The following is a 9,228-nucleotide window of genomic DNA, read 5'->3' as shown; positions in this document are numbered from 1 at the left end:
GGGCCAATTGTCCTTCCTCCCATAATTCCGCACCATACATTAACCCGCCAAGGTCGCTGATGATCCACTTGTCGCAGCCATCGTGGATTTTCCATTACCCAATAGTGCATATTATGCCGGTTTACGTTATCGCTGTTGGTGAATGCCGCTTCGTTGCAAAATAGAACGCGTGCAAAAAATCTGTCATCGTCCCGTAATTTCTCTTGTGCCCAGTGGCTGAACTGTACACGACGTTCAGAGTCGTCGGCATGCAATTACTGGCGCATAGAAATATGGCACGGGTGCAATCGATGTTGATGTAGCATTCTCAACACCGACGTTTTAGAGATTCCCGATTCTCGGGCAATTTGTCTGCTACTGATGTGCTGATTAGCCGCGACAGCAGCTAAAACACCTACTTGGGCATCATCATTTGTTGCAGGTCGTGGTTGACGTTTCTCATGTGGCTGAGCACTTCCTGGGCCGGCCTGAGTGGCCGAGCGGTTCTAGGCGCTTCGGTCTGGAACCGCGCGATCGCTACGGTCGCAGGTTCGAATCCTGCCTCGGGCATGGATGTGTGTGTTGTCCTTAGGTTAGTTAGGTTTAAGTAGTTGTAAGTACTAGGGGACTGACGTCCTCAGATGTTAAGTCCCATAGCGCTCAGAACCATTTGAACCATTTTTTTTGAACAGTTCCTGTTTCCTTAAATAACGTAACTATCCGGCGAACGGTCCGGACGCTTGGATGATGTCGTCCAGGATACTGAGCAGCATACATAGCACACGTCTGTTGGGCATTTTGAACACAATAGCCATACATCAACACGATATCGACCTTTTCCGCAATTGGTAAACGGTCCATTTTAACACGGGTAATGTATCACGAAGCAAATACCGTCCGCACTGGCGGAATGTTACGTGATACCACGTAGTTGTACGTTTGTGACTATTAGAGCGCCATCTATCACAAAGCGAGAAAAGTGGTCCAACTAAAACATTCATATTTCTTTACGTACTACACGAATATGCAATAAAAATGGGGGTTCCTATTTAAAAACCGCAGTTGATATCCGTTTGACCCATGTCAGCGCCATATAGCGGGCCAACCATAGCGCCATGTGGTTTCCCCCTTCAAGCTAGACGAGTTTCGTTCTTTGTAGTTTTTTCGTTTGATGCTTATTTCGTGACATATTTGGCCCGATCACTATCAATGGACCACCCTGTATACAGAAAGCACCACCAGTAGGACGTATGCAGGCATCTGCGCCGGCTGCGGCAGCCACGTGGTGCGCAGAGAGCTGGTGCGTGCCAAATAAGCCTCTGTCCCGGCAGGGCACGCAGCAAATTTGCGCGACCCGCCGCCAGCCAGCGAATTCCTCGCGAGGCCTCTGCACTACACTCGTCTTTACGAGCGGCAGCAGTTTGTGTTATTTACGTGGGGGCGAGTAAAACGCTTTACGGCCCTACTCGGAGTTATTTGTCTCAGTTGGAGCCTGCTGTCCTGTCCTCTCGCCTGCTACCCTCACTCCTCTTCCGGGTGCAGATAAAGCCACGGCCGGCGCCTGACACCAGTTGAGCTGGCGCCACGCAAAGTGCCACAGCAGCCCCGCACTGTGTGCGTTCCTACGCACTGCGTGGGTACATAGCTGCAAGAACTCTACAGGACTACTACACTGGTCTTGCGGTTTGATTTGAAAGTCTCCAGGCGAATGCTAGTTTGCACCCTGACAGAAACCGCTTTGACTTGTAAGCCTCCCACTTGTCTATCTGGCCGTTCGTCTGCTAAATTAAATCTGCCCTCTGACAGGGGTCGCTGTCGCTAGCCTGCATTGGAGGTTATCACTTTTACTACAGTCTTAAATAAAAATTGTATTCTGAGAAAAATTAATAAAAAGATGTCTCTGTTACTATTCTACTCTATTAGTGATAGGTGAATAATGTACCATCATCGTTTTAATCATAAAATAGGACAAACAACACAAGTTAAGCGAAAAGACAAATATATCACGAGCTGTTGGAAATACAAATAGAAGTAACAAACAATTACCACTCCACTGGGTTTCTTTTGGTTAGCAAATACTTAAGTTCTATGTTTACCCTGGCTCAAAACATGGATAACGCTATCTGAAATTATCTAACGCTGAATGAAGTTTAATGGATTTATTCCACACTGAAGTTACACTACGTTGGTGCACGTGAGAACAAGTGGTGAGACTGTGATTCTGTCTTCCATGACTAGCCAAAGCATCTTCTTCGATGCATAACACTGTCTCGACTGATTGTCGTGGTACAATTGTCAGCAGAGTGCGACGTGCAGAGCCTGTAATTATCGCAGCCACGAAATAAGCAAAGTGACGAGCAGGCTATCTGTTAGACGGATTGCGATTACTCTCTGACGGAGACCTGAAATCAGCAGATTCCAGCGTGTGACACACCCATTCGCCAGTCACACCATGGACCACCTCGATTCACTCATACAGCAGTGTGCACAAGAATATCAAATGTCAAGGTGGTAGACCTGATACGAATAAGATTGTCCTTGGCCCAGTGAGTTGTCCAAGATGATTGAGCTCCAAACTGTCGGTACAGCTAAGACTTCACCACAAGCTCCCCAGTCAAGACTAGTGCCAGTATAATGCTCAGGATGAGTGTCCCAAGTGCAATCCACCCCTAGCAAAAGTCAAGACCAGAATTCCCTCTCCAGACCAGAGTCTGAAACAGAAGACCACTTTTCTGCAATCCTCACCTTTCCATCAAAACTCGGTAAAATCGAAAAGTGCACTAACATAAAGTGCCAGGTTTGAAGTACATTTTAGTTCAGAGAAGCATGTTCTTGATTGTTTTTCGATAAGGAGCTCGAAAGGAAGCATTTGAGGGCGTAAGATCAGAAGACTAAGTGCGTGAGGGTAACTTCTCAACCTCCTGGATAGTTTTGTTAGCGAAATCGGCAGAGTGCGTTATCTTGTTGTACGAACACACGACGAAGTTTTGTAGTTCGCTTTCCTTACACAGCGGCCAATATGTCTCTAAGTTGTTGGAAAAAAATCCAGCTTCAGCATTCTCTGCCCTAGTGAAGTTTTCGTAATGCACAGCACCATTTCTCAGCCATCAGAGGCAAAATATTATGTTCACACTGCCCTTTACTTGACTATATGCTTTTGTTAGGTCTTACTCATTAATTCTTATTAAGAAGATAATTTAAAGACATCATAACTAGTCATCAGTAAGAATACTGTATTGGAATCCTGTAGAGCCTCACACTGCCTCTTCAACCCGTCCTTGCGCTTGCCAGTATTCTGCCTTCTCGGCCTGGCTTCATTGCCTTTAAAGTTCTTCTCTGGAACCATGGAACCATAAAATAACAGGTTAAATTCCTCAAAATTAGAAATTGAAAATAAATACATAAATAAATAAATCATCTTTCCTTAACAAAGAGTCTAATATCTTTAAGTCAAAATAAATCAAACACTTCTTGTAAACCTTTCTTTTTTTACCGTTTTTATTCTTCAGTGTTGCGGCTCCTGCCGAAATTAAAGTTCCCGTGCGGCACAATGACTTGTCAACAACACAAAATTTTGTACCAAATTGATTAAAATGATGTACAAATCTAAGAAACTCTTAACTGAAGTCTGCCAACCAAAAATTACCTCTTCCTTACGGTAAAGTATAAAGTAAAAATTTTAGAAGCAAATATTTACATTTCAGACTCTGTTTTTACATTAGTTTGTTATAGAACATATTCATCTATACGCGAATTTTTGGTCGTAGTTGCAAAATATACGAACAGGCTTTCTGGACCAGCTATTGCCATCTTTTATGACGCGTCAGCAGCTATTAAGTTCTCACACTCTCACACACACGGCATCTCCAAAACAAATAGATCTGACAAAACCTAGCAGAATATCTACCGTGTCTCTTGCAAGGAGCTTATGTTCTTCACGACTCCTCCAATTCAAAGTCAGATGGACTGTCTGCATTTCCGTCGAAGACCCAATGCGCTGCTTTCACTCAGTATATCGTTTCTTTTTTACGGAAAAGGTACGACATCACAGACAATATTATACCATTTAGTAAGTGTAGCGTACGTGATTGGTGGAATGGCTTAGTGGTTAAGGTGGCCAGCTTCTCCTGCAGGTAGGGGGTTCGAATCCTGTCACCATGAATTTCAATTAGTGGTAAGAGTCAGTAGCTTAGGACAACAAAATTCATTAAGTACTCATAATTCCAAAGTATTCAGAAGTATATAACTGAGGATGTACTGTAAGCAAACGCTAGATTTAACGTCTACGCCGCTGGTATTGCACCATATTTTCTCTTCATGTATTGTGATTTAGCTTCACATTAAAAGAAAATGTTTCTTCAATCTACGCATGTCGCAGCTCCTGTGTGTTTCCTGTATGCACAGTACATGACATTGGTGCTGTCTGCGAAGTTCTTGTACCAGTTCTTCTTTCGATGATGTTATTCTTTCAGAGTTGACTGAGATAATGCTTAGCTATGGTCCTAAAAAGGGCATGTGTATGGATGTTTCTGGTGTGAAAGGATCAGCCATCATTTCCTGACGTCCAGGCTAGCCCGATTGCTTTTCTCAGTCGCAATCTTCTGGGAGACTCCTTTCGTGCACCCCAACTATGGAGGGCTGAGGCATCCCACCCTCCAGGTTGGAAAATATTTTCAGGATCTTTATGCCCTGGTATGAGAATTGGCCTATGTGGAAGTCCTTGAATAGGCTGTGATCAGGAGTGGGCAGATTACAGGTTAACCTGGCAAAATGGGGATACAAAAAGAAGAAAGCCCAATGTGACTGCGGGGAAGAACAGACTGTTCAGTACCGACAATTTCCAACCACTGCATAGAAGATGACCTTCACAAGGCAACGGAAATGCCTTGGAGGTGGTCAAATTTTGGTCAAATGTTATGCAAACTGCGTTGATTTGTCAACAATTGTATAAATTGTGTTTTATGTATTATTCTGACACGAGAATAATAATAATTAAAAGAAAAGATATCTCCGTACTTTCGTCAGCATTCGCGCCATGGAAAAAAAATTGTGGTAAATTCCTATGGGACCAAATTGCTGAGTTCATCGGTCTCTAGGCTTACAGGCTACTTAATCTAAATTAAACTACCTTACGCTAAGGACAACAAATACAGCCATGCCCGATGGAGAACTCGAACCTCCGACGAGAGGAGCCACACGAACCGTGGCAAGGTAAATAAATATTTCAGTATGATGCTTTTCTCGGCCTTAAGTGACTAACTACATTTTCTTTGATGACCTGTAACAAAAGAAATAGTTTCATATTCATCTCAGTTTTTTTGATCAATGGTTGTAAAATAATTCAAAATAAAATTATTTGATTGACTGACATCGCTTGTTTGGGTTGGAGAAGCAGATTTGGTGGAGGGGCAACACCTTCTGAGGATGGCTAGCACTGAAACAGTGATCACTTACATGGCTCCAATATGAGGAAGCAGTCTAAACAGAACGCAATGCCATCAGCTATTTCATCACTGTGAGAGATGACTTTAAATGTAGAGGTCATGAGTCACCATTGGACAGCAGTTTGGAAACTCTCCACAATGCTGTCAAACTCTTCCGATTTCTTTATGTTGTAACTGTCTTTTATTTGAAATCATCCAGTGTGTGTGGTGTGTTATGGTAGCAGCAGTAAGAACATGACTTATACCGTGCTACGTCTAGTTTTCTGTGAGAAGCAATGGATCGGAACGTGTTAATGTCAGTTTAGAACCTGACATAGATCTCGAAGTCGTGGCGGGAAAGACAAAATGTATGTCAGTGTACGAAGTATGTTACAGCAAAAAAAAAAAAAATAATAGTGTTTCAAAGAACGACACAGGGTCTCTTCGACGTATAGTATAGTTTGTGCGATACGGCAATCCGCCTACAGTACAGGCGATGCAACTTTATACTGGCCTGTGCAATGAATTAATAGCTGTATATTTAATAGGATCGTCACATTAGCTCGCTGTCGGCCCACAGACATCAGTACAACACTCGAAGAACTCTAACTGTATACCCAAAAACAGATGCGACTTTCATCTACTGGCTGTGTGTGGTTGCAGCCTGAGAGCAATAGCTCATGCGCCCCTGCATTGCTCTGTCCGGCGGTGGCTCGCGGGGGCAGTGTCGGCTTGTGCGCATCCTTGGAGCCTCAGATACATTGTGATTGATGATAGTTCGAAAGCATTTTTACGTGCAGTGAGTGTTTGTGCACTGCATTAATTTCGGCTGTTTAAGCTTTGTGAGCGTGTTTGCAGATCCTTTTACGAGGGTTGGAACTTTAATAGTGGCAGCTATTGATTTACAGCTCGTATAGATACGTGTTTCAAGGTTTTACTGACCTTCAGAGTAGTCACCAGCATTGTGTATAACCCGTTGCCAGCGATGCGGAAGTCGTAGGATACTCTTACCAGTGCCAGTTGTGTTGACAGTCCGAGCGGTGTGGTCTATTGAACGACAAATTTGTAGCAGTTCTGAAGCGAATGCCATGAAGTGTTTCCTTCAGTTTAGAAATCGAGTTGAACTCAGAAGGGCTTAAGCCAGGGGAGTGCAGTGAGTGGTATAACAATTAGCAGCCCCACCAATCAAACAAACCAGTAACGACTTGCACTGTACGTGCTTGAGCATTGTCCTGCAAAATGATGGTCAGGTCCTTCAGAAGGAGTCACACTTCTGTTTCTATGCTGCTCATTTTTGGAACACAACCTACGACCAGCTTAGAGACAAAAGTGATGACAATTTCTGCACAACCTGACCATCGTTTTGCAGGACAATGCTCAAGCACATACAGTGCAAGCTGTTACTGATTTGTTTGACTGAGGGGGCTGCTAAGTGCTATACCACCTACTGCAGTCCCCTGGCTTAAGCCCACGTGAGCTCAACTCGATTTCTAAACTGAAGGAAACACCTCACAGCATTCGCTTCAGAATAGCCACAAATTCTTTCTGCAATAGACTGCGCCACTCCTACGGTCAACACAACTGGCACTGCTAAGAGTATCCTATACATCGCTGGCAATGGATTATACACAATGCTGGTGACTACTTTGAAGATCAGTAAAACTCTAAAACACGTATCTATTTTGTATGAGCTGTAAATAAACAGTTGCTATTCCAGCCCCCGTTCCGACCCTCGTACGTCCATTATTTTGACAATTTACAAGTTGTTTGCATGTCTGTACATCAGTGTACTGCATTGTTTCGGTAAATTGCAAATAGTTTGCAGGTCTGTGTGCTGTGTACTGCATTGTTTCGGTAATTTATGAGTGGTTTGCCTGTCTGTATATCAGTGTACTGCATTATTTCGGTAATTTTCTGGTAGCTTGCAGATCTGTAGGCTGTGTATTGCGACCCCAAGCACGTCAGAGCGAGTGTTTTGTATCAGTGTAGTAATTGAACTATGTGAAATCAGTCCCTAAATAAGTTGTTTCAAAATAAATAAAGTATGCTCTTTCCTCTCTCCAGCAGCCCAGCACAGGCTGAGACCTTTCCCTGCCATTTTTCCCCAGTCCGCCATGGGACAATAGTGCCCTGTGGTGGCAGTACTGTGTAATAGGTCAGATGGACTCTGGAGCTCATGGTGAACACACTGCATGGAGCTACTGCATCATATTGTTTAAATAAACATTTAAAATAAAAACATACATCCATCCTATCCAGCACAGACTGAATCCTTTCCCAGCCAGTTCCTAGGAGAGTTGGCTGTCGGATGACTTAGGTTAGTGGAGGTAGTCCAAGTGACCTTTTTTCCCACCATTTTCTTAGGTTAGTGGAGGTAGCCCAAGAGACCTTTTTCCGCCAAAATTTGAACTTCCCGCCATTTTCTGGCGGAGGGGAGGGGGGAGTGGGGCTTACCAGAGGGGGAGAGGTTAATTAATTGATCAGTTTAATTAAATAGTTTATCAAATTGATATCAAAAGCATACCTGCGGCAGCGAGGGGGAGGGGAGTGGGTTGGAGGTTTTGTGCAGGTGGGGAGTGGGAGGCGGTGGGGAAACAATAGGTTAAGAACCTGTCAATCGAAAGGAAGGATCCTTTTAGCAGAACAGTAGGTTAAGGACCTGTCAATCAAAGGAGAATAATAGGTTGATTACCTGTGAATCAAAGGAGAACAATGGGTTTGCCACTGAGTGCATAACTGCCCCTGATGAGGCAGCCTGCCCTAACAAAATGTGCTGGCGTCCTTGTTGTTCCACTACTTGCCCTGCATGGACAGCTTATAGTACTGAAATATAGGCTATGCACTGCCTGACAAAAAACAGTGAAGCACACAGAAGACAGGGTCAGAAGTGAATGAAACTTCGTACACACGCACACAATCGACGAGAGTGTAAATAATTAGAGCTGCAGTTCCATGTGGCAGATAGTCAGATAACGGGCGCCAGAGTGCATTAGTGTTGTTTGTGTCTGGTGCTGTTTCCAGACCTGGTAGGGTATGTAAGGGTCGTCAACAGCGTCACTTGTTGTGTGATCACTGTGAAGGATACAGAAATTATGCATACTCATGTGAGACAATGTTATCAGCACCTGACAGAGTTTGCTTGGGCGACCTCAGTGTGAATCCCCAACAGCTGGCTGGTGGAATCTTGCAATATTCAGTTCAGTGAGCCATTTGGATGTGTCTGTAGCAAGCCATTGGTCCGCATGGGAACGTGAGGGGTTCCATGCTGGTCGTCAAGGTTCTGGTTGACAAAGTCTGACCACCACAAGGGATGATGGCCGTAGTGCACCAAGCAGATCGGATAGAGTTCATATCTGCACCTGCCAACCATGAATGAGTAATAGACCCCCGTTCAATATTCTGTGTCATCCTGTACCATTGGACAGGGAGTAGCCAGAAGATGAACTAGCAAATTTCTGTCCCACAGGTAGACAGCCTTTAACACCACAACAAAAAAGAACAATTTCAGGTGCCTTTGCTGATGAATGGCTTCGCATTACCCCAGATGATCATAGTAGCTAGTGAATGTGGCGATGACCTGAGAAGTAATACCTTTGTTCTAATCTTTTGAAGAGGCACAGCGTTGTTATCCCTGGCGTTATGGTGTGAGTCAGTACATATGAGTTCAGGTCACGGGGGGCAGTGATTGAGGGATCCCTGGCAGCACATTGGTTCGTCGCAGACATCCTGCGTCCTCATGAGTTACTTCTCCTGCGACGTTATCGTAGTACCATTATTCAAGACGCTAGTGTTTGCCATACGTGGAATGTGTCTCTACGAATTTTGT

General features: G+C 44.2%; 1 non-coding gene across 1 annotated transcript; it reads left to right on the top strand.

Moving 5' to 3' along the window:
• The first annotated feature begins 465 nt into the window (after nt 1-465).
• Nucleotides 466-549, top strand: Trnap-ugg. The gene has a single exon. It is a non-coding gene; the product is annotated as a tRNA-Pro (tRNA).
• Nucleotides 550-9,228: the final 8,679 nt, after the last annotated feature.

This window comes from Schistocerca americana, chromosome 1, assembly GCF_021461395.2.
Source record: "Schistocerca americana isolate TAMUIC-IGC-003095 chromosome 1, iqSchAmer2.1, whole genome shotgun sequence".
NCBI lineage: Eukaryota > Metazoa > Arthropoda > Insecta > Orthoptera > Acrididae > Schistocerca > Schistocerca americana.
Note: the sequence above shows the minus strand (reverse complement) of the source record. Positions and strands in the feature narration are given on the sequence as shown.